Source organism: Stegodyphus dumicola, chromosome 7 (genome assembly GCF_044657685.1).
Source record: "Stegodyphus dumicola isolate Sdum_Otavi_A_Nest chromosome 7, ASM4465768v1".
NCBI classification, from domain to species: Eukaryota; Metazoa; Arthropoda; class Arachnida; order Araneae; family Eresidae; genus Stegodyphus; species Stegodyphus dumicola.
The window spans coordinates 123,472,429-123,498,022 of NC_140774.1; the positions used below are offsets into that span (position 1 = coordinate 123,472,429).

General features: G+C 34.4%; 1 protein-coding gene across 2 annotated transcripts in view; it reads right to left on the minus strand.

Annotated features, from left to right (window-relative positions):
* Positions 1-25,594, minus strand: part of LOC118182129 (uncharacterized) — a 388,309-nt gene that overhangs the window by 207,995 nt on the left and 154,720 nt on the right. The window contains exon 3 of one of the 2 annotated variants that reach the window (XM_085820778.1): positions 17,855-17,896. The exons of the other annotated variant lie outside the window; for it this stretch is intronic. The gene's annotated coding sequence lies outside the window, so the exon portion shown is untranslated. The remainder of the gene's footprint in view (positions 1-17,854; positions 17,897-25,594) is intronic. 2 annotated transcript variants of the gene reach the window in all.

The window sequence follows — 25,594 nt, forward strand, 5'->3', positions numbered from 1 at the left end:
AATCGACTACTATAGACATTCTGCGGGAAACTTTAGATACTGCTATATCTGGGACAACAGCTTCTTGACGTTTGGTAGAAAGCGGCTTATATACAAGCCGCACTTTGCGAAGGTTTCCATTTATGCCATTGAAGCAAAAGACTGCAATGGTGTCACCACTTAGCCACTTGGACATCTGAATGGCACAATGTGGTATTCAGTGACGAGTCTCGGTTTTGTTTATCTGATGATAATCACCGGTTAAGAGTCTGGATGGTCGGGGAGATTATTCTTGCTGAACGCCACACTGCTCGTCAACGTGGCATAATGGTTTGGATGCTATCAGTCATCATAGCAGGTCAACCCTGTTACGCGTCAGAGGCACAATGGAGGAACGATGATAAGTTGATGAGTTGTTGCATCCCGTTATGCTACCTTAACCTCAACGGCTGCGAAATAATATTTTCTACCAGGAAAATGCGACACCGCACATGGCATTCGTTAGTCGACAAGCCTTCCAGAATGTTCAGCTCCTTTTTTGGCTAACGAAGTCTCAACTTTCGCAGATGAAGCACACAGGGACATCGTCAGTCATCGTTTATGTGTTCTGCCCCAGCCGTTATCGGAGAACGAGGTTTGGAGGAAAGCTCAGAGCGTTAGACTTCCTTCCTTCAGGACACTATCCGTACACTAACTGAATCTGTACATTTAGGGTTGAAGCTTGCATGCCCAACACAGGTGTTCATACATTTTATTGATTCCCTGTATATTTCAGTACTCTATACAATTACCTTTCTATAAGTAACATCACTTATTTACATATTCATGCTCTGCTTGTGTGTAGGGTTTATATTTATTTTAACTAACATTTATTTTAAGTTTAAACTATCTTTCCTGTCAAGCCTTACTTTCCCCTGGAACTGGCCAATGCCAGAATATGCAAATTTGAGTAGAACGCGCAAGCATTCAAATTATCAGCGGAAGTATTATGATTTAAATAGAAGGAAACAAGTTCGGTGTGTGATATTCTTACTTAGCGAGCGCGGAGGTAGTTAGCGAGAATTTGAAGAACCCCGCGTTTCGGCCTATGTGCTTGGCGGGAAGTAGTGTTAATCGTTCCAGTGAGCTTCAAGTCTGCTGAATTAGCAGCGGTATTGTAAAACGCGGTGAGTTAGTTATTTTAGAGAGCCTCGTAGTTAGAATCTTGTCTTTAGTTTCTTTTCAGGTTATTATTTTTATTTGACTGCCGAGTTGGCACCGTCTGTAAGCGTCAAGAGCACGCAATTGTAATTTATTACGTTGAATAAAAAGGGACTTAAACCCTTTACAAGACTCTGTGTGTTATACTGTTTTCACAGTCACCCCTTGGTTGCGTGCAAGTTGGAGGCGCGCAACGTTATATTGGCGCCCGAACACTTATCGAACTGAAATGGCCGAAAACTGGATGGAAGCCGCTGGACAACACCAAGAAATGACAACTCAGTTAGAAGGATTTGGATACCTGGTCCAGACTTTGAGAGCATCAATCAAGCCAAACGTCCATTTCGACGGAAAAAATTCGGTGGCAGTATTTCTGGAAGGTCTAGAAAACCACTTTCAGCTCTACCCTGTGCCTGAAAGACAAAAAGTTGCCATCGCCACATCAGCACTAAGAGGACAGGCCGCGCTATGGTGGAAAAACATAGGCAAATTTTTACTAGGTGAATTTGGAAGCCAGACATATACATTTGAAAATTTCAAAAAATCGTTAGTAAAGGCCTTCCCCATAGTGAAAGATCGCGCACGGCTGGAAGCCGAACTATATAGTTTCTATCAACGGGATACAGCACAATTGACGGACTTTATTTTACGAAAAATCAAGCTAACGGATATGCTGTATGGAAAGAAACCCGATGCGGAGATAATTGAAATAATATTACCAAGATTGTTACCCGCTGTCCAAGACTACTTTGAAATTAGAAACCCAAGCACATTGCAGGAACTTTTCGAATTGGCGGTGAAGTTTCAAAATCGCAGAATAGCGGAAAAAGCGAGAGGGGAAACATATTCTCAAAGTACCCGAAGGAATTCTTCAAAGGAGGAAACCAGAAATGGAAATCGCTCTTATGGGGGAAAGAACTATCAAGCTAACGCATCGAAACTCGAAGGTCAAGGCCCAAAAAGAAAATTTGAAAATAAACATCCGCGTACCCAGAAGACACAGATTGAAAAGAAAGCTTTAAACGAATAGAGGGGCCTGTGAAAGGGAGGGTCCAAACACCGGAAGTTTTAAAAAAACCCTCAAATAGACATTTAAACACGGTCATCGTAAAAAACTCACAGCTACCAATTATACAAGTCCTGGTTGGCGATGTACCAGTAGAAGCCCTCATCGATACAGGAGCAGAAGGAAATTTTATGAGTGAAAATTTCTTCAAAAAGAATTTTTATAGGATACGACTATTTAAAACCAAAAATACGGAAATTATAGCGGCGCAAGGAAAAACATGTCACTGCATCGGGAAATTATCATTAAACTTACAGGTAAAAGAGGAAAGTCTCAAAGTATTAATTTTTGTGGTGAAGGATCTGCAATACTCTCTTATTTTAGGTATGGAGTTTTTAAGGGCCGCGAGGGCCAAATTAAATTTTCAAGATAGTTCCGTGGTGTTGGAGATGGACCAGAGGGTGGTGGAACCTGTGGAGACACCTCAAGTGGACCTTAGCCATCTGAATGACCATGAAAGTAAAGCAATACAGCAAGTGGTGAGTAATTTTTCTCATTTGTTTTCAGAAAAACCAGGAAACTGCCAGATAGTGACGCACAAGATTCAATTAAATGTCGAAAAACCTTGTAGGACTAAACCTTACCGCTATGACAAACAAAAAGACGTAATCATCGAAGAACATATTCAGGAGATGTTAAAGAATAAAATAATAACGCCCATAAATAGTGAGTACGCGAGTCTAGTCGTACTATGTAGGAAAAAGAACGAGTTTCCTCCTTCGGATAAAAGGGCTTGGAGGTTTGCTATTGATTACAGAAAACTAAATAGTATTACCAAATTTCCAGTTTACCCTTTGCCGGTTATAGACGAGATCATTAGACAGATCAAATCGACAAGATATATGTCTACTTTGGACTTAACGTCTGGCTACTATCAAATAGCTATGAGACCCGAAGATATACATAAAACCGCGTTTATAACAAAATCGGGCACTTATGCATTTTTACGCATGCCCTTTGGGTTGTGTGGGGCCCCATCAACATTCCAGAGAGCTATGGACATTGTTCTAAAGCCTGTCCTAGGAAAATCAACTTTAATTTATCTAGATGATATAATTATAACGAGTAGTACGTTGGAACAACACATTAATGACCTCGAACAAGTTTTTAAATTATTAAAAGAGGCCGGTCTTACAATTAACGCCTCAAAATGCAAGTTCGCAACTAAAGAACTTAAATATCTCGGTTATAAAATTTCGCAAAAGGGTATAGAAACGCAAGATTCAAAAATAAAAGCTATTAAGAATTTCCCACCGCCCAACACCGCCAAGAAACTTTCGTCTTTCCTTGGATTATGTTCTTACTATCGATCTTTCATAAAAGATTTCGCTAATATTGTTGAACCACTCTTAGTAATCAAAAGAAAAAGGGCTAAGTTTACGTGGACAGCGGAAGCTAACACAGCTTTTGAAAGATTAAAAGAAGCGCTTATTAATGCCCCTGTTTTAAAATTCCCTGAGGGGGACGAAAACCTGGAAATTGCAGCAGATGCGTCAGACTATGCGGTGGGTGCGGTTCTTATGCAAAATAACCATCCGCTGGCATTTTTTAGTAAAACATTGAATCAGACACAAAGGAACTATACAGCTACAGAAAGAGAAACATTAGCCGTATTAATGGCTGTACACAAATTTCGAGTTTATTTCGGCAAATCGCCAGTAACTGTCTTTTCGGATCATGCGGCTGTTGGTAGACTTTACTCGGGGAAAAACCTAACGCCCAGGTTAATAAGATGGGCTTTAAAACTCCAAGAATATAATATCACAATAAAATATAAACCGGGTAAGGAAAACAATGTAGCTGACGCACTTTCTCGTATAAAACTGGACGATGAAGGAAATGAACTTAAATGCGCTGTGTTGACTTCAAAAATTTTAGATTCTAGAGATACGGTTATTACTGAACTGAAAGCTGATCCTGAATTTGGAAATATCTATGCTTATTTGAAAGACCCCGAAAGCTTTGAGCATACAGATATCGATGCGATAAGAAATAGAGCAAAAAACTATGAAATAATAGATAATTTATTATTTTATACGAAAACAACAAACGAAAATTTTGAGTATAAGCCAGTCATCCCAGCCTCGCTTCGATTAAGCATTTTGAAGGAGTTGCACGAAAAAAAAAACAGCGGGCCACCTCGGGGTCAGAAAGACTTTAAAAAGGGTACGCGAGGCGGTATATTTCCCGCAATTATACAAAATAGTAACGGCGTATGTCAGGTCCTGCAGTCAATGTCAGTTAATAAATGATATTAATTACAGCCCGGCCGGGTACTTAAATAGCATTCGCGCTACATTTCCGAATGAAATTTTAGGCATAGATCTCCTTGGTCCCTTCCCCCAGAGCGAGTTAAATAAAAATCGTTTTCTTTTAGTAATAGTAGATCATTTTTCAAAATGGATAGAAATTGTTCCTCTTAAACGCGCGTCAGCCAAAACAGTCGCAGATGCATTCTTACACAGATACATTTTAAAATACGGTGCACCGATAAAAGTCATTAGCAATAACGGAAAACAATTCATTAGTCAAGTATTTGAAAACATATGCAATGGACTTGGCATACGCCATATCAAAATGGTTCCGTATAGACCACAGGCTAACATAGCAGAAAGAGTTAATAAAAACATAGTAAAAATAATTCGCAGTTACGTGAGCACACATCACAAGCGCTGGGATGGCTACATAAATGAATTAGCTTATGCTTTAAGAACGGCACATCATGATACTACGGGAAAAACTCCAGCGGAATTATTCTTAGGCCGAAAATTAATTACGCCTTTAGACAAATTATTCTTTGTGCAACAAAGAGAGCAGGAGTTTAAACAAAAAGATCTGCAAAAGCTAATTGATCAGGCACTTAAAAGCTCGGATACGGCAAGAAATAGGCAGAAACTATATTACGATAGAAAACGCCGTGAAGCAGATTTTAAAGTTGGGGATAAAGTATTGAAGCGGAAATTTTCTTTATCAAGTGCCCCAGACAATTTTATGGCAAAGCTAGCTCCAAAGTTTGAAGGCCCCTATGTAATTCAGGAAATCAAAGGAGTAGTCTTATATCTTAAGAACGAGAGAGAGGGAAATCTGTAAAGCAAGTCCCGACCAGGTGAAAAAATACTATAATCCAAATGATTTTGAAATCCTTAAAAGTTTCTTGCAGGACTCAAGTCTAAACGAAATAGAAGGGCCAGAGACAACAACTATTCCACCACCCAAGAAACAGAAAACTGAAGAGAGACCTAGCACTTCTACAACCCGGACGTCGGTATCAAAAAGAAAAAATAATTTTCAAACTCCAGCGTTTAAGAAAAACAAAAATACAGATGAACCGGGTAAAGAAACCGTGGTAAAGAGAAAAACACCACCTACAAAGGATAGCAGGAGAAATTACACATCAAGGAGAACGCGCACACGGCCACAGAGTCAGGTGCCAGCAAGGCCGCCGTTCCGGAAACTGAAACGCCAACAGGAGGCACAAAAATACGAGGAACAGAAGAAATTCAAGAAGGACTCCAGACCGGAGGACGTCAGGACCAGCCGTCCCAGGGAGAAACGGAAATGCAAACAACCAGACGATTACTCCGCCAAGAGGCCAGCATGTAGAGGACGCGAAAGAAAAAGTCAGGTGGACGACACTCGGAGGGCAGTAAGGAGAAGATTAACATCCATGAAACCTCTAACTTGGGACCAATTCTGCCAAAAACGAATGACGGAGTTTCAAGCATCGAAAACTCAAAGATAAGTTAAAACCTTCTATAAATTTTTTTTTCTCTTTTGTTCCGAAATGTTATGCATAAGTACGAAGTTCTATGTTTTGACGAAAGTCAATATGTCTCGATTGAGACTTAGTTTTATTTTACTTTATTTAGCTAAGGCAAAAGTATTATTTTCTTTAAGTGTAAAAGCTAAAAACAAGCATTTTCTGTTGGTCGAAAGACTAATTCTGTTATGTTAAAGCCAAAATTTGGCCGAAGATAAAAATAACTTCGTATTCTTGTATTAATAAGAATTTTACTTTCAGTGCCGCCAGCTTGGCGAAGAATGAGTAAAGTAAAAATTTATTTTCTCTTATTCATTTTATGGTAAATTGTAAAAAGCATATGTATTAAAATTTTATAAATGTACGTAAATACTTGAATGTTAGGTAAAAGTAGAATTTAGTCTAGAAGCATAAAATTGTAGATGCTAAAAGTGAATGCTTAAAAGCAATGAAGTCAAAATTTAAGTATTAAACTGTAAAGTCATGCTTTAGAGCGAAAGCCTGCATGTTTAAAGATGAATGAGGGGGAAGTTAGAATGAATGTGTTTTGTAGGGTTCTCCACCTACATTTGAATTTTTAAGAATATTAAAGTAGCTCATTGAGTTGTAGAATGTCGAGTAAGGTGTGTCTATTTGGTCGTTGAATTCTAACAAATCATGGTGGTTAGGGGAAGTGTTGTAAGACTAAAACACGAATATTTCCGTTTGACACCACACATGGTGGAGAGCCAGGGTAAAGTTAAATTAATGCTTGAAAAATTGAATGAATGTGAAGTAAGCAATAACTAAGAAAAACGAATCGTTTAAAAACAAAAATTTATTGTGTCAAGAAAGTGTAAATTATAATGTATTTAGAAAGATACTGATACTTATTCCTTCCAGATGCTGGAAGGAAAGACCAAGATTGATTGATGAAGTCCAGGAAAATTTGCTGTAAGAAGAGAGAGTTAAAACGAGCAACAGAATACAATTTGTTACATAAGACTTTTCTGTGTAAACGAGGTTCTCGCCAGTTAGTTCAGAATTAGAGAAATTTACAACAGGTCGTTTGTAGGACCTGCTTCCAAGTTTTCCAAATTCTGGCAGCGGCAAATGTAGGGTTTATATTTATTTTAACTAACATTTATTTTAAGTTTAAACTATCTTTCCTGTCAAGCCTTACTTTCCCCTGGAACTGCCAATGCCAGAATATGCAAATTTGAGTAGAACGCGCAAGCATTCAAATTATTAGCGGAAGTATTATGATTTAAATAGAAGGAAACAAGTTCGGTGTGTGATATTCTTACTTAGCGAGCGCGGAGGTAGTTAGCGAGAATTTGAAGAACCCCGCGTTTCGGCCTATGTGCTTGGCGGGAAGTAGTGTTAATCGTTCCAGTGAGCTTCAAGTCTGCTGAATTAGCAGCGGTATTGTAAAACGCGGTGAGTTAGTTATTTTAGAGAGCCTCGTAGTTAGAATCTTGTCTTTAGTTTCTTTTCAGGTTATTATTTTTATTTGACTGCCGAGTTGGCACCGTCTGTAAGCGTCAAGAGCACGCAATTGTAATTTATTACGTTGAATAAAAAGGGACTTAAACCCTTTACAAGACTCTGTGTGTTATACTGTTTTCACAGTCACCCCTTGGTTGCGTGCAAGTTGGAGGCGCGCAACGTTATATGTGTATCGATTCACATCACATTCTACCCAATCTTTCATGGTGCTGTATCTTCTATGTCGGGCAATGTATTTATATTCTTCTAATAGTTTCAGACTGCAATGGAAACACTCACTGAAAGCTAATTAAAGGGGAAAATACCATTTTGATTACGTTCAACTATATTTTCAGTCAGACAGAGAAAACAAATTTTGTTTGGGGTTATCAAGACGAAAGAAATTTTTAAGACAGGTTGAACTTTAAAAAAATGATTTCCACCCCCATCAAAGTGTATGACAAGATTAAACACATCCTGATTATTCAAAACATTTTTACTCAACGTTTCTGTAAAAAGGTATTTCAAGTAAATGTTTACATATAGAATAAAAACATACAAGCAAATCGAGTTTTGTCAACTTTGTTGATTTTATTTATCTAATACACTTTGTAGTTTTCACCCAATTTGCTGTAAATGATAAATTAATTATTATTCCTCTTGTTAGTAGTCATTTTATGTGATTTAAATTAAAGAGCGTTAATTGATGGAAAAATTAATGGCTTTAAGTGAGGATTTTCTGTAGCTCCTTCATGTGATTTTCGATTATCTAAGACATTATAATTTGGAAAGCTCTCATTCTTACATAGTTATCCTCATCTTCAATGAATATCTAAGATTTTCACTTGGATTTCACAAGGTTCGCGGTGAGAAATGACGATTTAAATAAGTAAGGAGAAGAAAAAGTTTATTTCATTTGGACAAATTGAAAATTCAAGGAGACAAATTGAAAATTCAAGGAGCAGAAATAGTTTTCAAATAAATTTCAAAATTTCTTATCGCCTATATAAGATTAAAAGATAGAAGATGCTTATGTAATATGCATTAAAAGCTTTAAAAACAGTACAGTTTCAAATATTCTGTCTTGAGTTTCGAATATCTTCCAACAAACTGAATTATTTATTCTTAAAAATGATCATTAATAAAAAATATTCAAAGCACTTTGCAAAAAGAGACTTGCATGCACACTTAAATGCGCTGCTGGATGTCAGAGTCTCTGAAAGCAGTAAACTGAGACTACTTACTTGATTTGATCTCTACTTTACATAAAATTTGCAGACAGATACGGTGTACAGAACAGCACTACCTGCTACATATCACAGCTAATGATAATGTAGATCAAATAAAATCTCAGGAGTGGATTTCTTTCTTAGTTTGGATTCTAACCGGCAGTCTTCTCTAATACAAACGGACATTTTTATTTTACACGACTAAGACACATATGTCTCTTTCCCATTTTTTACATACTGGGAAACTTTTCTTATCATGCACAGAGAATATTAACTGTTACGAGCAGTGATGTCTTGAGCAAAAACATGCACACATTTTTGGGGTTCTTGGTGTATGTCACAAGCGCATGACTAATAAACCTTAATAACTTTTCTGAAAAGGATAATGCACCTGAAAACGCGATTTGTCTTATTCTCTGATAAGCGTCTTGTATATTTTGATATCATTTGATCTCGTGTAATTTTAGTATTATTGCAGGACTTCGTTGCTAGCAAGTCAGAGTTCATCGGAGAACTAAGACACATACGTCTCTTTCACATTTTTTACATTCTGGGAAACTTTTCTTATCATGTACAGAGAATATTAACTGTTACGTGCAGTGATGTCATGAGCAAAAATCGCTTTAAGTGAGGATTTAAAACATCAAAACATAAAGCTCTAATTTTAAATATTAGAGTGTGCTATATAAGTCAGAAACGTTTTGACTGATTACGATATCTTATAATGTCATAAAAGCCTTAATTTTTTAATATACGGAAAACAAATGAAATAATAACAATCCTATGTGTGCTTCGGATAAAAAAATTTAAATGCTTCTCTTCTCAAGGAAAGAATTATTTAACTTAAAGATTGATTAATAAACTGTGCAGAATAAAATCTCTAAGATGTATCGGTTGAGAAGAAAAGACAGTACATCATTAGTCAAAGTCAGTAACCATGAAGGAGTCCATTATTATAAAATGATTTAGGAGAACTAAGGTTTTTGCTGTGGAGCAATACCATTAATAAACCGTTAAAGAGCAATGTTAAACATGGCGAACTTCATCTGTTGTTGATCATGATATTAAAACAACTTTTGAATTCCATTTGAATTATGAAAAATCCATCACCGTGCATGTATCAGTTTCTCTTAGAAAATCCTCTCGCGGCAGATAGATTCCGTATTTTTTTCGTACTCATAAAATGAGACATTATTTAGACTTCCGGAATCATGCACGCTTTTCAAACAAAAAGCAAAAGTTTTATGCAATATCTATTTACTTTTTGAAATAACACTTATGACAATAAAAAAGCACAGCATCACTTACATTATTATGCAATGACAGGGATTCAACTGAGCACACTGTTTTTATTTTGCCACAAAAATTCGAAAAATGGGCAGAGAAAAACGGATAATTTGTGTCTGAATATTAAAAACTTTATCTAAAGGTAGTTCGAAAATGTACAGAAATCTCGAGAAAAAATATGGCTACTGAGTGATACGGTTACATTTCAACAACTAAATAAATTCAAGTATCGTGAAAATACTCAAATCATTCTTTGATTCCACCTATTTTAACTTAGCAATATAAAAACATAAAATATCTTAATACGATTTTGCAAAGTTATAATTAAGTAAAAGCAGAAAACTCGGCCTGTTTAAAATTCAATCGAATTATTGATATTATTTTTATGTCTAATTTAGGCATTAGATGTTGATATTTGCAATCGGCCCGTGGATAATGTGATCATTACAAGTTAAAAAAATGACACAAACAAAAGCATCAGCGAATTTAGAAATGTTAATTTTCATCGAAATGCATTGACAGTATACCTCAAAATGAATGTTACAGTTTCTGAAATTAAATGTGAGAAAACAGCTAAACATATGTGTTAGGATGAGGACTGATATAATATTTATTTTCGGTTTTATTTTATTTATTTATTTATTAGGAAAAAGTTAGAAGTAATCACTAATTGTTTTTCTATAGATGATATTAAAAAACGTCGTCTCGCAGAGAGGAGGTTTTGGGCAGTTCAATATGATAAAACTAATTCATTAACGGCAGTTCAATGTGCTTTCAGAAGACACTTACGTAAGAATTCATCTCCAGGAAAATCGATACAAAGGTGATTTCACACATTCGAAATGTAAAGCTGCATATGTAAAAAAAAAAAGCAATTATTCGTTCACCTGTCAGGATAGAATGAATCGAAGTTCACTTTTAAGATGCGGCAGACTAGACATAAGTCAGATAAGAAGACTAGTTCGCATTCAGTACTTTTAAAATGAAAACAACTTTTAAGATGGGTTATTTTTTTCATTTAAAACAGCGCTAGTTACAAATCTATAACTGTAACAGAGTAATTCTACATAAAAAAACTAAATGTGTATCAATCATTTTGCTACGCTTTGTAGAAGAAATGATGTGCGATGCAAAGGCAGAAAAAGGAAGGTCAAATATTCTAAAAACCTGTTAATTCATGAAGCTGAATATTTTAACTAAATCTTGAAACGAATTTAAGAAGACGCTTTACAAAAGAATTCTTCAGTCCACAGAAACATACCTTTTGTTTTTGCTACCCTATATAGTGAGTCAACAACGGGCAACCTTGGAATCTAAGTTCATTCCCTTCTAGCGGTGGCATGAAAATTAATGTCACCACATGCGATGTTTTCGTCGTCTGAAGAGATGTCTCTTCAACCGCTGATGTTTACCATTTCAAAGCTGGCGGCAATTTCTCACACGCGATCTTCCTAAAATAGATGATATACCTGTATTTACGAGGAATGCAAGCAGAAGACAATAACTACAGCAATTCCTCTATGGCTAAATTCTCAAACCCACTAAAAAGAAAGCAACACAAAAAACTGTAGCTTTTATTATCGCATGTATCATACGTAATTCTTTTATAGATATTTTTCTGCTTCACTGTCTCTCTGTATCTCTCTCTATGCATGTGTGTATATATATATATTTATTTATTTATAGTGATATATATTTATAGTGAGTCTACAAAATTGTCGGACTAAATGCTTTCAACTAACCCCTTGAAGATACAAAGAAACAGCTTGACAAAAATCATTTCTAGCTTTTCTCATCTTAATTCCATTAAAATATCATCCAATTATGGTAAGAAGTGTAAATGTAATTATTTGTTTTATTTTAAGCAGCCAATACTTGACGTTACGGTTTTAGTGATAAAACAGGGGGGAACAAAGAAATGGTTTCGTTTTCTCTTTTTTCTTTTCTTTTGGGGGGGGGGAGTGAGTGAACGGTTTTTCCACAATGCACCTCTTGGCAAGTAACGTATATTGCAAACAAAGGAATTACGTTTCCACTTCTAGAGTTTCCTGAAGCATGGAGTCCTTTTGAAATCTTGCCTTAAAAGGTATCATTCTAGAAGCATTTCAGAAATTAAAAAATCTGAAAAATGGGGTTAAACAAGACTGCAAGAACTGCCTCTAATTAGCAATCTAGAGAAGATGCAACATACTAGGTAACACAGTATCAGAAGGAATGTATACAGAAAATTATATAGCGAATATATAATTAGTTTTCTTCATATTTCGTTCTTTATAAAACTTGGCCTTAAACCTCGTGAACGCATTGTGCCTGGGCGTGTGTGCATGAGATACTCTCTTGTTATGCCATTCAAAAATCCACGATTTCAAATATTTTGACGATGTTACATTTATATGTTACCTTTTTGTTTATATGTAAATACCGTACCTAGCAAAAAAGCAAAAATTTAGATTCATGTCATAAATAAGATAGCTCCACTACATTAAACCTCCTCTAATTCGAAGACCGGATTCCTTTATAAAGCCGTGAAATTATACACGATAAAATTTAAATTTTATGAAAAAATATAAACATACCAAAAGACAGCTGAAGTTTCGGAAGGGTTTACGAAAATATTATTTTTAAAAATACAGAGTTATACAGAGTGGCACACGAAATGTCATACTTTTTTTTTTTTTTTTTTTTTTTGTTCATTACACATTTATTTATCATCCAAATATTGTAAAACTGAAAACTGAATGCATATTTAACTAATCTGATTAAATGCAGTATGTATTTAAAAGGCATCTGGAAGGAGTAAGAAAATATCTTATAAGAGTAAAGAAAATAATTAGTTTAACCTTTGTAAGGCCTTTGTCATTTGAATTCAGACTAGAGCGATCACTCGCTTGTCAGTCTAGTAGGATCTGGAAGACATTGGTTTAAGCTTCTATACGAGCAGAACCCTACCATACAAAATTCTTATTTCAAGCACATTACGATTGATTGAATTTTGTTCTGTTGCAGACTTAGAAAAATAAAGGAAGATAATGATCTCAGGCCATGTGAAACTGTAAGTCGCACACGTTTTCGACTTTGTATATACAAATATTAAGAACCCCCTAAGGATCTAATAATAAATGCAGTCACGATTCTTTCAAAGCTAAGAAGTAGAACTTACTCCAAACGCTTTCTAACTCTTTAACAGAAAAGAAAGAAAATACGTTTAATAGCTATTTGCGCCAGTCCACAACAACCCTCGCCCCATAAGGCATTTTATAACTCCGCCTATAATTCATGCATATAATCTCTCATACATTATTCCCCCTTCATCCCCTCACAAAGCGGGTGTCTTGTATATGATGGACGAGTAGTTGGAAGGTTGGGCGGAAGATGATGATGAGGAGCCGGCCTGTTTGAAACCCAGTGGGTCCAAGCCCCAAGGCCGGGGCGGTCATTGCTTTCGAGCAGCGGTTCCCACACGAGAACGAAATTGATGAATGCGCGGTAAAAGAAAAAGAGAATAGTACTCGAGAGATATAACTACGTCTGATCGCAATTTCGTGCGATTAGCAATCTTCTGCGTGCTTTCGATGGGCAATCATTTGCTATGTATATAACACGAGCGTTAAACATCTATTTTAGGATAGTTAAAATGGAATCTTATGTTTCACGGTTTTAACTATCGCAACAGACAATGTTCTGTAACGTAATACCATTTCTCTTTCAATTAAAATGGCAGACGTGCTAATTCTTTTATCGTTTTATCTAGGGAGTGTTTGAAGAAACATATCCTCTATTTGTGAATCAACTGAATTACATAATCCATTCTTTAAAGTTTCGTCTCTTATAACTTTGAAATTTCACACATTCATTTTTGATAATTTTCTTAAATGAACTGTTATGTTTGCTATTACTGATTATAAAATCCTTGCTTTGGGGAACATTCATTACACTGAAAATTTTACTTCCAATTTATCTAGTTTGTATATTCTCTTCAGCACTCCTCTTCCATGGCTGATTCTTCCAGAGATAAAAATCACACATATTAGACTGCGCATGGATTATTCATATGTCTGTTAACTGAAAGTCTTTTGAATTATGCTGTAGGGTTTATATTTATTTGAACTAACATTTATTTTAAGTTTAAACTATCTTTCCTGTCAAGCCTTACTTTCCCCTGGAACTGCCAATGCCAGAATATGTAAATTTGAGTAGAACGCGCAAGGATTCAAATTATCAGCGGAAGTATTATGATTTAAATAGAAGGAAACGAGTTCGGTGAGAGAGTTATTCTTACTTAGCGAGCGCGGATGTAGAAATCGAGAATTGAAGAACCCCGCGTTGCGGCCTATGTGCTTGGCGGGAAGTAGTTGCAATTGTTCCAGTGAGCTTCAAGTCTGCTGAATTAGCTGCGGTATTTGTAAAACGCGGTGAGTTAGTTATTTTAGAGAGCCTCGTAGTTAGAATCTTGTCTTTAGTTTCTTTTCAGGTTCTTATTTTTATTTGACTGCCTAGTGGGCACAGTCTGTAAGCGTCAAGAGGACGCCATTGTAATTTATTACGTTGAATAAAAAGGGACTTAAACCCTTTATAAGACTCTGTGGTTTATACAAGCTTTCACAGTCACCTCTTGGTTGCGTGCTAGTTAGAGGCGCGCAACGTTATAATGCAGCTAATCAGTGATGTGGTATTCAAAATTTGCAAGGGCAAATTCAGTGCTGGCGAACGTTTGGAATACTTCTGTGTGTACCATTGTTAACAGGTATAATTCCCGTATGCCCCCTTTACGAAAAGAAACACCCTGTTGAAGTTGATTACTATATTTAAAGGTGCGCATGGTTACCTTATATTGTCCTCTGCAAATATGCAGTGTGCTATACAAGCACAGAACGTTAAAATGCAGTTAAAATAAAATGTTAGGAATGTTAATGAGGCTATAAGACATTTTAATCGCAATTTGTAATGATGCCACATTCAAATTTTTTGCAAATGATGCCAGCGGCTGGCTGCGTAATTATTTCTCAGGTCATAAAAATGGCAGATATGACATTCATGAATAACCTGCTTATAGTCCATTACCTGAAACTAATTTTGTTTGTCTCTAGAAGGGAATTTAGGCAGAGATATCTCCAAGAATCAATTGTAGCTTAGGATTCGATAACAGTAGAAGCTAATTACGATATGATCATTAATGTTCCGCAGAGTTTACAGGAGTCTGCAATAGCAAACATACCCGTTAGCTTGTAGAAACGTGTAAAGAAAGCTGGAACTCTTGTGGAATTTTTAAATTATTGTTTACAAAATATCTCTCACATTTATGATCGAGATAAAAGTGTTTCTCCACATCATGAAAAATGATTAATACATTTTATTTAAGCAAAAGGCGATAAAGCTAAACATATAGATATACATCTTAATAGTACATAATTATTTGTTGAGCGAGGAAATTGATATTGGTGTAACAGATGTAACATTTATTGTGAGACACATTTCAACAAAATGTTATCTAGTATTTTATTCAGAGATTTGAAGATGAGCGATTGTCAATTAAATAATATATTTATTTATTCGTTGGCAATGAATCTTAAATATTAAAATGATCGCTACGCCAGCGCAGCTGCTCAGAAAAATAAAAAATTTGAAGCCTGTTGAATATTTTCTGATAATGTTGAAGAAATGGCGAGATAAACATCATGGATTATTTGAAATAATTTCATAAATAAACTGAGTATTCAAGATTATGTCTGACCTTCTACAAAAGCACGTTTGAAGGGATACTGAACCCTTGATCAATTAAAACAGAATTTTAATAAAATTATTATGATTTCAAATCATTCAACACAGTGCTTGCTTGCTTACTTAATGCTTTGAATATTAATTACCAGCGAATTGAGAACACAATATATCTAAATAATATAAATCGAATATTTTTTATTATTAAAGCTTATTTCCCGTTACTAAAAATGTATTCATTTCAAGTAAACGAAAAATTTTTAAATTATATTTTTCTGCAATCAAAGTATATTTATTAACACGAATTTTCAAATAACAAAAACAGGATTCAGGTTTGCTACAGCATACTGAATAATTATATATATATATATTTAAATTGGCATAGTTTGCCTAAGCGAGAAAAACTTCCTTTGCTTGTATGCTCCTTTACCTATGAAAAGTCAGTTAATATTTTCAAACGTGTGTAGAGACATTAGGTTAATTGGAAGGGAGGGAATCAAACTTCCAATTAAGCAGAATCAAACCACGGACCTCTGGAATTCGTAGGGAATCAAACCACGGACCTCTGGAACATCGGCCCAGCGTGCAGAACCACTACACTACGAAGGCACGCTAGGAAGGCGGGAGGAACACCTTATATACTCCCCCTTTTAAAGGGCGACTGGAGTTTAGGGGACTCAGTCGCCAAATCCTGGGTGTGGAGAGTCATCATCCAGAACCCTTTTAGTTCGGGCGCCACTGTAGAGACATTAGGTTATTTTTTTGGGAGCAGGCAAGATGAAAAATGTGCAACCTCCTTCGCCGGAAATTGAACCACGGACTTCTGGAATACCGGCCCAGCGTGCAGAACTACGAAGGCTCGCTAGGAAGGCGGGAGAAATACCTTATACGTGTATCTTTTAACCCACGAATTTCCAAATATTTTCGAATAACGACACACTGAAATTAAAAGTGACTTAATCATCTTTATCATTATAATAACAATCTGAACCTGGTACCTAGGCACTGAATTCGCAGACTAACACACGAATTCACTTTAACAAATTCACCAGCTTGTTTCTCTGTTTGAAATTCACCATCTTCATTACATAAAATACTGATTAACATAAGTTAACGTTGAAAATGGTGAGAAAATTTTAATTTAAATTTCTGAAGTCAAAATTTTAGGTGAATTTGAAAATTTGCAACACATTTCATGGGGCTTCTACGCTACTAAGCTACGATGTAGTGATAAAAAAACACTACTATGAAAGCTTAAATTAAATGAGAACTAAAACAACATCTCTTACTGTTTACTACTGACATTATCTAAAATAATTTATTTATTTTTCAAATATTACATCTCATTTAGCCTATTTAAAATACGGAAGTATGTTCAGAGAAACAGCGAAACATATTCACCAATAAAAACGTTTATGCAGATAAATGAGGATGTGATAAAACCCAAAATGAAACCTACAATAGATAAGAAAAGATTAATTTCTAACAAGGAAACGCATCAATATTAGAAGACTTATTTTTCAGCGAAACATCATACTGAAAACTTCGTGTATTACTTAAAATTAAAAATACGATGAAGAATTTAAAAACATATCGAAGAACGTGCGTGAAAATTCGTGAAAACAACTAAAAAATATAAAAATAGCAAAAAAGGAATGTCTATAGATAACGAAGATAGCCAAGGCTGTGACAATTACCAATAAGAACCACGTTTTTCAATTAAGAAAATACATTTAATGATGATATAAATCATCTAAAAGTAAGCAAGAACCTTCAAAAAGGGTAAAACCCGCACTAAGATAAGAGAGAAAATGAGACTCCTGGGAAGAAGTTTCTGTCACGTGGAAAGTGAGTGAAAAATTTTGATTCGAGTATATGATCTACTTCGAAAAAGAAACTTCTAGAAATGAGAAATTCTTTCACAAATAAATTATTAACATTGAGGAAGAAAATAGGAACGTTAAAATTTTCACGATGTTTCTTGGGCAAAAGTTCCTAAACAAGAGCTTCTAAATATTCAACTACTAATTCAAAAACAATTTTGTTAATATAAATTTTACAAAATTAATTACTACTACAAAATATTTTGTTCTCTAAAATACTCTAGGAAAGTAAGTAATTCAAATTAGTTCAGAAATGTATTCGACTTACCAAGTCTTTCCTGGAGAACTAAAATTAACTTAGCCAGTCTACCTGTAATTAAAGAAGCGTCATTAATTATAAATGAAACTATATTTAATTAACTTACAAATTATAGTTACTACGAAATTAAAAGTAATTGTTTCAAATAATTAAACAGATATTACGGAATGATTAGCTGAGAGTATTGCGGAATGAGTAGCAACCAGTAGAAGGAATCTGTCCAAAAAAAAAAAAAATCTGAAATGTTTCAGATTTTAAATTACGTCCAAAGGGGCGTTTTTTAACATTTTGTGTGCTACCTTTCTTTATTAAATATCATGTTCCTCGCACTTAAACCATAAGATCCAGTGCAACAGCAATATCGCAAAATAGTTTTAAAACGAGCATATCTTTAGAATTTCCGATACAGAGACTCACGCGCTGGAGATAAAAATGTTTTTTCTGCACATCGTTGCCATTGCTCGCTTTGAAATCCTTGAGTTTGTTAATCAAAAATTCGTCAAAGTTTTAAAAAATAGGAAATCGATCATAAAACAAATTTAAAATTTGGTCTTCCAGATGCTCATATTCGTTGGAGGATAACGTTATTCAAAATTCGATGACTCTATGTACCGTTGTTTTATCACAATACGAGAAATATACATACATTTATGCAGATTTTTCATTATTTAATTTCTTCAAATATAATGCAGGACTCTAACATTTTGTGGCAACAGTTTGAAAAGTGAACCGACATTTATGAGTCCGACGCAAAATGCCAAAACGAAACTAATAGTCCTTCGGGATTCAAATCCCTTTGGACTAAAAAAAAAACATTGCCTTCAGTAAGAAAGATGCGCATCCTGCTACTTAATGCAAAATAAAAATCGTATGTTTTACCGCACATTATTAAAAATGAATACGAAAGCGAATATGCTCTGAAGTACGCATATATCATTTTTTTAATTACCGTTTTCTCTCGTGTATTTTCTACTTTTTTACTTCCTTGTACGAAGTAAAAAGGAAGTATTGTAATCGCGAAAAGCTTCAGGCAACATATTTCAACGAAAATATCCACTTTGACCGCTTTCGAATGCAATTTAACGATGTTTTTGCGTGATATCTGCACGTAAGGACAGAATAAAAGATTCTTTTTCTCTAAAAAAAACTAAAAAACTGCTTTAAAATGAATTCTGAAAAGAATTTTTCGTGGCGTCTGTACGAACGTATGTACGTACGTACGTATCTCGCATAACTCAAAAACGAGTAGCCTCAGAACGTTGAAATTTTGTATATAAGGCTACTATAACATGTAGATGTGCACCTCGTATTTTGGTTTCAATCGGCCGCGCCAAACGTATATAAATATATTTATAAATATATCCACTCTGTTACCCGGCTCAGTGATCTCAGTTTCTTTACTCTTATATTTTTGTAAATTGTACATTTTTTGCTTTAAAAATGATTGAATTATGTTGTTTTTATCTTCCGGTTAAGGGTTTATGCCTTTAGTAAATCTACATGCAATATTTTTAGAATCATCAACAATTTAAAAATTGTTTAAGTGCCGCTAAGCCTAATTTGATGGCGGCCATCGATGTTTACATTTGAAACAGGAGACTAGTGGATTTGTTGCCAATCTAGAGAAACTTAGCTTAGCAACAACAAAGATAACGCATTCATTTATTATTTAAATCATGCTTAATCCGTTCTGGAATTTTTTCGGCGAAATAAGCGTTTAAGATTTACTTCGTAATTTTTAATACAGGTATTTTGAGCTTTTGTGTATTTTTGCCTTGTCGCGAAGTGAGAACTGAATTAATTGAATGAGAAATACTCAATCGTCTGTGAAAAACTGTTTCTTTTTTGTTTTGTTTGCTTAATTTCTTTTATACATAGTTCTAGCTTTATTATAGTATTTGAGTAGAACATGTGGCAACGATTAGATAATTCTTTAAATGATATAAATTTTGTGCATTCAGAGTTATAATATGAACGAAATATAATACTGTTAAGTAAACCTAGCGCCAGAGTGTCGCTATGGTAAACAAAGTGGATTTTAAAGAATGCATTTATTCTTTGTGGTTTATGCGCTGTCGGCGAAGTAGGTTTAATTCAGTCTAATAAGTTTAAATAAAATGCAAGAAAAAATGCGTATAATTTAATATTCCGTACAAGGAAGTCATGTGGTGTACAGATCAGATTTTTTTTCAATTAATTTTATCGTCTGAAGACGAGAAAGAAAAATTATGTCAGTAATTTAAATAACGAAGAAAGCGGTTAGAGTAAGAACATAACAAATGCAAAGTAGTCCTGAATAAACTACTGATAAATATCACATTATTATTTCTTTAAAAGAAACGTACATTCCAGTAAAAACGCACAGTATTATTAACATTACAATATCTGACGGATATAGAGCTGTAAGAATGAATTCCCTTGTAAAACTTCTTTGGCCGAGAATGAACGAGTCTTGACAGCAGTTCCCAAGACATTGATCGCAAGAATGAGAAGGAAGTCAAATAAAAGATTCGAAAGATCGAACACTTCAGTAGTTGATAAAGATATAATGAGCTAGGACGTAAATATCAGAAGTAAGGTGAAATCACATTTGGAAAGCTTCTTAAGAGGGAGAACACCTGAACCGTCCGGGTAGCTTAGGGAAGAATCTGCACAAAACGCGTCTCAAATAATACATGTAAGGGAAAATAAAATAGATAAAATACAAATGCAAATACAAATTGAATACACGGAATACTAATAAACTAGCCCTCAGAAGGAAAAATCTGTATCATAGAGAAAGGAAAAAATTATGTGAATTAACATTTTCAGAACCCAATAATAATAATAATAATAAATAAAATAAATTAGAAATAAATTAGAAAATACGGTATTCATTATTTAATGGGCAATTTTCGTGGATAATATCATTCAGCCAGGAAAACGCTCAATAGAAGTTATAAAATTTTGAAAATGCACAAAATATATTAACAGTGCAAAGTCCAAAACACAATCACATAGTCAAAAGCAGAAACCAGACCTCTAGTTTTCCAATTACTGTTAAAACCAGTTCTGTCTGACAGTGCGGGGCATGATTAAGAAAAATGAGGCTGGAAGCCATTCTTATGACACTTGTGGGCAAAGAGCATGGGGAACTGAAAGCCCTAGTTAAGATTCAGATATATTGCAAAGCTATCATTTTCTATAGCCATTCCCAAACCAGAAATTGTTTTTTTCCTAAAAACCTATCTCGCCCTCTTACAACAGGTACTTTGAAAATAGCTGTGCTTAATGTACAGTTAATAAAACTATAGATGCTTTACTTTTCTAAAAGATATTGGATTATATGAGAGAATAACCCCAAACATCTATGGAGTTACTACTGCGTTCTCTTAGCAACGACACTCGTGATTTTGGTGCCTGAGATGCAAGAATAAAAAGAAACACGATGATAGTCAGTTTGCCTTGACGCTCAAACCAGAGTGATCAGTTTCGGAATCGATTCAAAGAACCATTCACTTTACTGAGCAAATTCACACCGATTCCAGTAAACGGAGTTGTAGTTCTGTAACAATTCACGAAGAGCTCTTGTTGGAATCCTGCTAGGAGTACAGACATGCTAATCGTTCATGAACACATTCACTTTACTGAGCAAGCTTTATACTTGATTGGCGAACAAAGAACGGAACTCTGTTGGAAGGGGGCCAGGAAAGTTCGACTTCTATTTTAAGGAACATAAGAATGCTTGCCCTCCCACATTAAAAGCGAGTATAATTTTTATCGTTTCCCAGCTGTTTGAAAAAACTATTATTTTAGAATTTTAGTATTAGTTTTGTGTAGAGAGCAGATTTTAGTGATTGTTTCAGTATTCTTTGATCCCACTCCTCCGACTCTTCCGTTCTTCGCTCTATCTTCGCTAACCGTTCCTAATTCGCCCGTCTTTCCGAATCTTTTTCATCAAAGTTATTGTTAGCGAGGCCGTGAGTCAAAAAACAAAAATAACAAAAAAATAAATAAATAAATAAATAAAATAAATAAAAAAAAAATAAAATAAAATAAAAAATAATAACCGATTCATTTCAATGAGCGAACCATTCGGATCCAATTTCATAAAACAGCGGTTTTGCCCATCTCTAAGTGAGTCTCAGCAGCGATCTAAATCTACAGTGCAGGAGTGTTTTTAACTGCAATAATGAAGTCTGATTTAGGAGCATCTCTAATTTGTTAGAGTTTCAGTAACTTGAACAAAATGACTTAACTAAAACAAAATGACTGTGATGTGCACTTTGTACTGCAAATAGGATGTAAAGCATCCTATTTTGCCTGCTATATATTATATTCATGCTCGCTTCTTTCCTTAAGATTAAATGCACTACACTTATTTTCCCTAATATATTTTCGTTTATTTATAACTGAATTGAATTAAAATATGAGTTTAAAACCTCTCCAACCCTAATAAATGAAGGAAGCATAAATTTAATAATCGAAATCTGGACAGTTTTCTTCATGTAAACTTTCATTATGTTAATTGTGCTGAGTTTGAAAAGTATAATTGTTAAAAAGAATCACTACCAAATTCATAACTAGAGATAATTTTCTCAAATCTTAACCGTTCAATAAGAGCTTATGAGTGTTTGGCTATTGTGTTCAAAAGTGTAATGATAACTCATTTTTTGTGTTTGAGGATATCTTGTATTAAGGTTCCACTCTAACTCTATGCGCTTTGCGTTCAATAGATTTTAATTTAATGATATGAAAAAACTTAAATTATCTAAAAAAAGTTAAGATTATTATAAATTTAAAGACATACATGAATGCTTCCTTATTAACGGAGGATACGTTCCAGGATTAATTTTAGTAATGAGAAACAGTGAGTAATAAGGAATGCCAAAAATAGCAATATTCGTGTAATATACATACGCAGGATACACTTTAAATCACAAATTGCACAGAGTAAGACATTACAAAAATCAAAAAAGGGAAAAAAAAGTTCTATTTTTTAGGGCTATTATTTGAAAGTAAGCAGTTATTTATAATTTCAACCTTTACTATAACTTATCCTTTACGTTTCCTCATCAGAAATGCAAATGAGTAAGAGTATTTAAGCTGATATTTTTGGATACAGCGTATTCCTGCTCCTCGTAACTGCGTTACGTAGTTCCTGCCATCTCTGATAAGATTGTAATGATTCGGCGTTGCTTTATTTGCTGCAGACATTTAATCTGTTATGCCGTTTAGAGTTTTAAGCCAAATTTAATTGTGTAGTCTTTGTCTACTTTCCTAAGCTTTAATTTAAATTTGACTGTTATTTTAGTTGCATCGCCGTAAGCGGTGTCGATTCTGTATGCACAGTTCAAATTTTCTGTTTAAATAAACAGGTTATTTTAAAACATTTTCAAGATTTTGTAATTAATTTTATACTTTTTTTTTGTAATTAATTTTATACTTTTTTTGCACCCTATGGTAAAGGTACAGTGCTCGCGTCTTCCGTCAATGGAATGGAATGGAATCAATTAATTTTATACACAGCAATAATTCACTTTATATCTGTTAGGAGTTTGAAACTAGTTTATGCTAAAGCAAGTCAAACTTTACAATGTACTTACTTTTCCCCACTTTTTCTCATACATGGATTAATTGTAATAAGAAAATCAAGTATTTCTTCCTCATTCATTACAAGATTTGTTGAAAATGTATTAATTTTGTTCTTTAGGATAATGCCCAGCCACATGTTGCTGCTATAACATTGTCAGCATCGCTTGATTTGTCTGAATAAAGTAAAATACCCTCTATTTAGCCTGAACTTGGCTCCATGTGACTTTCACACATTATTAAAGCTGAAGAAGGTAACTGCGCAGAAAGCTGTTCTCTACAAACGAAGAAATTATAAAATGCAGCAGCTACAGTATGTCACAAAGCAATAAAGTTTATGTTTTTAAGTCGTTCGTAAAACGTTGCGAAAAGCATTCTCCAATGCGGAGCGTAATGAAATAGAGATAAAATAGCTTATACAATAATCTGATTGAAATGACAAAAACAATCTTACAACTTTTCAACGTCCACGTTACACAGGACAACAAGGAATCTTTATGTTACAGTTTCATCCTCAACAGACCACAAAACAATAAAAATTTACTTCACTTATAAGATAGGATCATGCATAACTTCATGAAAAAAAAATCATGTTTTCCAAAAAAAACACAGCACACACTTCGGTGGAATACAAGCAGTTAATACATAGCAGAATCATATATGCATATTTACGTATTGTGCTCATAATTGAAATCGTATTGGAGAAATTATAAGGCATAATTAGCTCTAATATTTATTCACTATTTTCATTTGACTCACAGTAAAACATAAATAATTACATTTTATTACGATATTACCCTATTTCCTTCTACATTTCCTCCCTTCTTTTAAATTCCACATTTCACCCTTCTTTTTTCCTTTCTTTTCCTTCCTCCCTTCTTCTTCCATCTATAATTTACGGAATAAATTAATCCTCACAGGAAAAACTATGTACAACTGAAAAAGTAAAAAAATTCTGCGATTTTTTTTTTTTAAATTTTTTTGTTTTCGGAACGTAGTGCTCAAAAGCTGGGTGGAGGGGGGGAGTACGCCAAAAATATACTAATAATATATAATTATATATAATTATTTTATTAAATGAAAATAGGAATTATTTATAAATTATTTATATTTTTATTGTGTGAATTTCGATTTAAAGTGTCTAACTAAAAACATGATCACTGATTCAATAGGCAAAAGCAAACGATTGCAATTTGAGTTTACCTCTTGTTATTCTTCAGGTACATTAGTTTGCTTTCTTTTCGTCTGCAATAATAGACGAGTTCTACCGCCTATGTCCGGCTCCCAAATGTGGAATCGATTGTATTGTTTATCGAAAAATACGCCTTCGTATATAACTTCGGCACTTTTCGGAGTGAGATTCGACCCGCACCCGAATGCTAACGATTAACGGTGCTTATGTTGGGAGGGCGGATTCGGTGTTACTCTTCTGGGCGTCGCTTGTCGATTTCTGCTGCCTTTTTCGGCGGACGCCCACTGTCTCTACAAATGACATATGTTTGCTTAAGATGCGTACATATTCCTTTCTGTCTGTTTTATGTTTTCACTTTCCATTCCATCCGCGGCTTCTGTCACTCTGGGATGGATGGTTCCCTACTCGTTTGAAAACTGTAATTACATCCGGATAGTGGAATCATTATTCTCGAAGAAAAGAAATTTATACATTAGTTCGTATAGATTAAAAAATAGATGAAAATCAGACTTCTCTTACATTTTATAGACTTAATTTTTGACCTACTACTTACCCCGCTCCTTGGGCTGGCTAAGGAAATAGAATAATTGTATTACATCTTTGGGTACCGCAGAATTATGTACTGTCGATCCTCGAAGCAAGCAGAAATAAGAGCGCCAACATTTCGCGGAGCTCTAAACCCAAGTAAAATTTATACTCCTTCAATAACTTAATAATTAACAGCGCACTATTGTCAAAACTCTCTTACCCGTAATATTAATAGCAGATTTTTATACATATTAATTTATACACATTAATTTTATGCACATTAATATGCTGTGTAATAATGAATAATAATGCCGTATAATATTGGATAATAATGCAGTAAATAATGCTGTATGGGATATTATATGCTGTATAATTAATAGCAGATTTTTATGCACATTTTTTATGATATATACATTATATAGGATATATTCGTGCAGTAAAATATGCTGAGGGGGAAT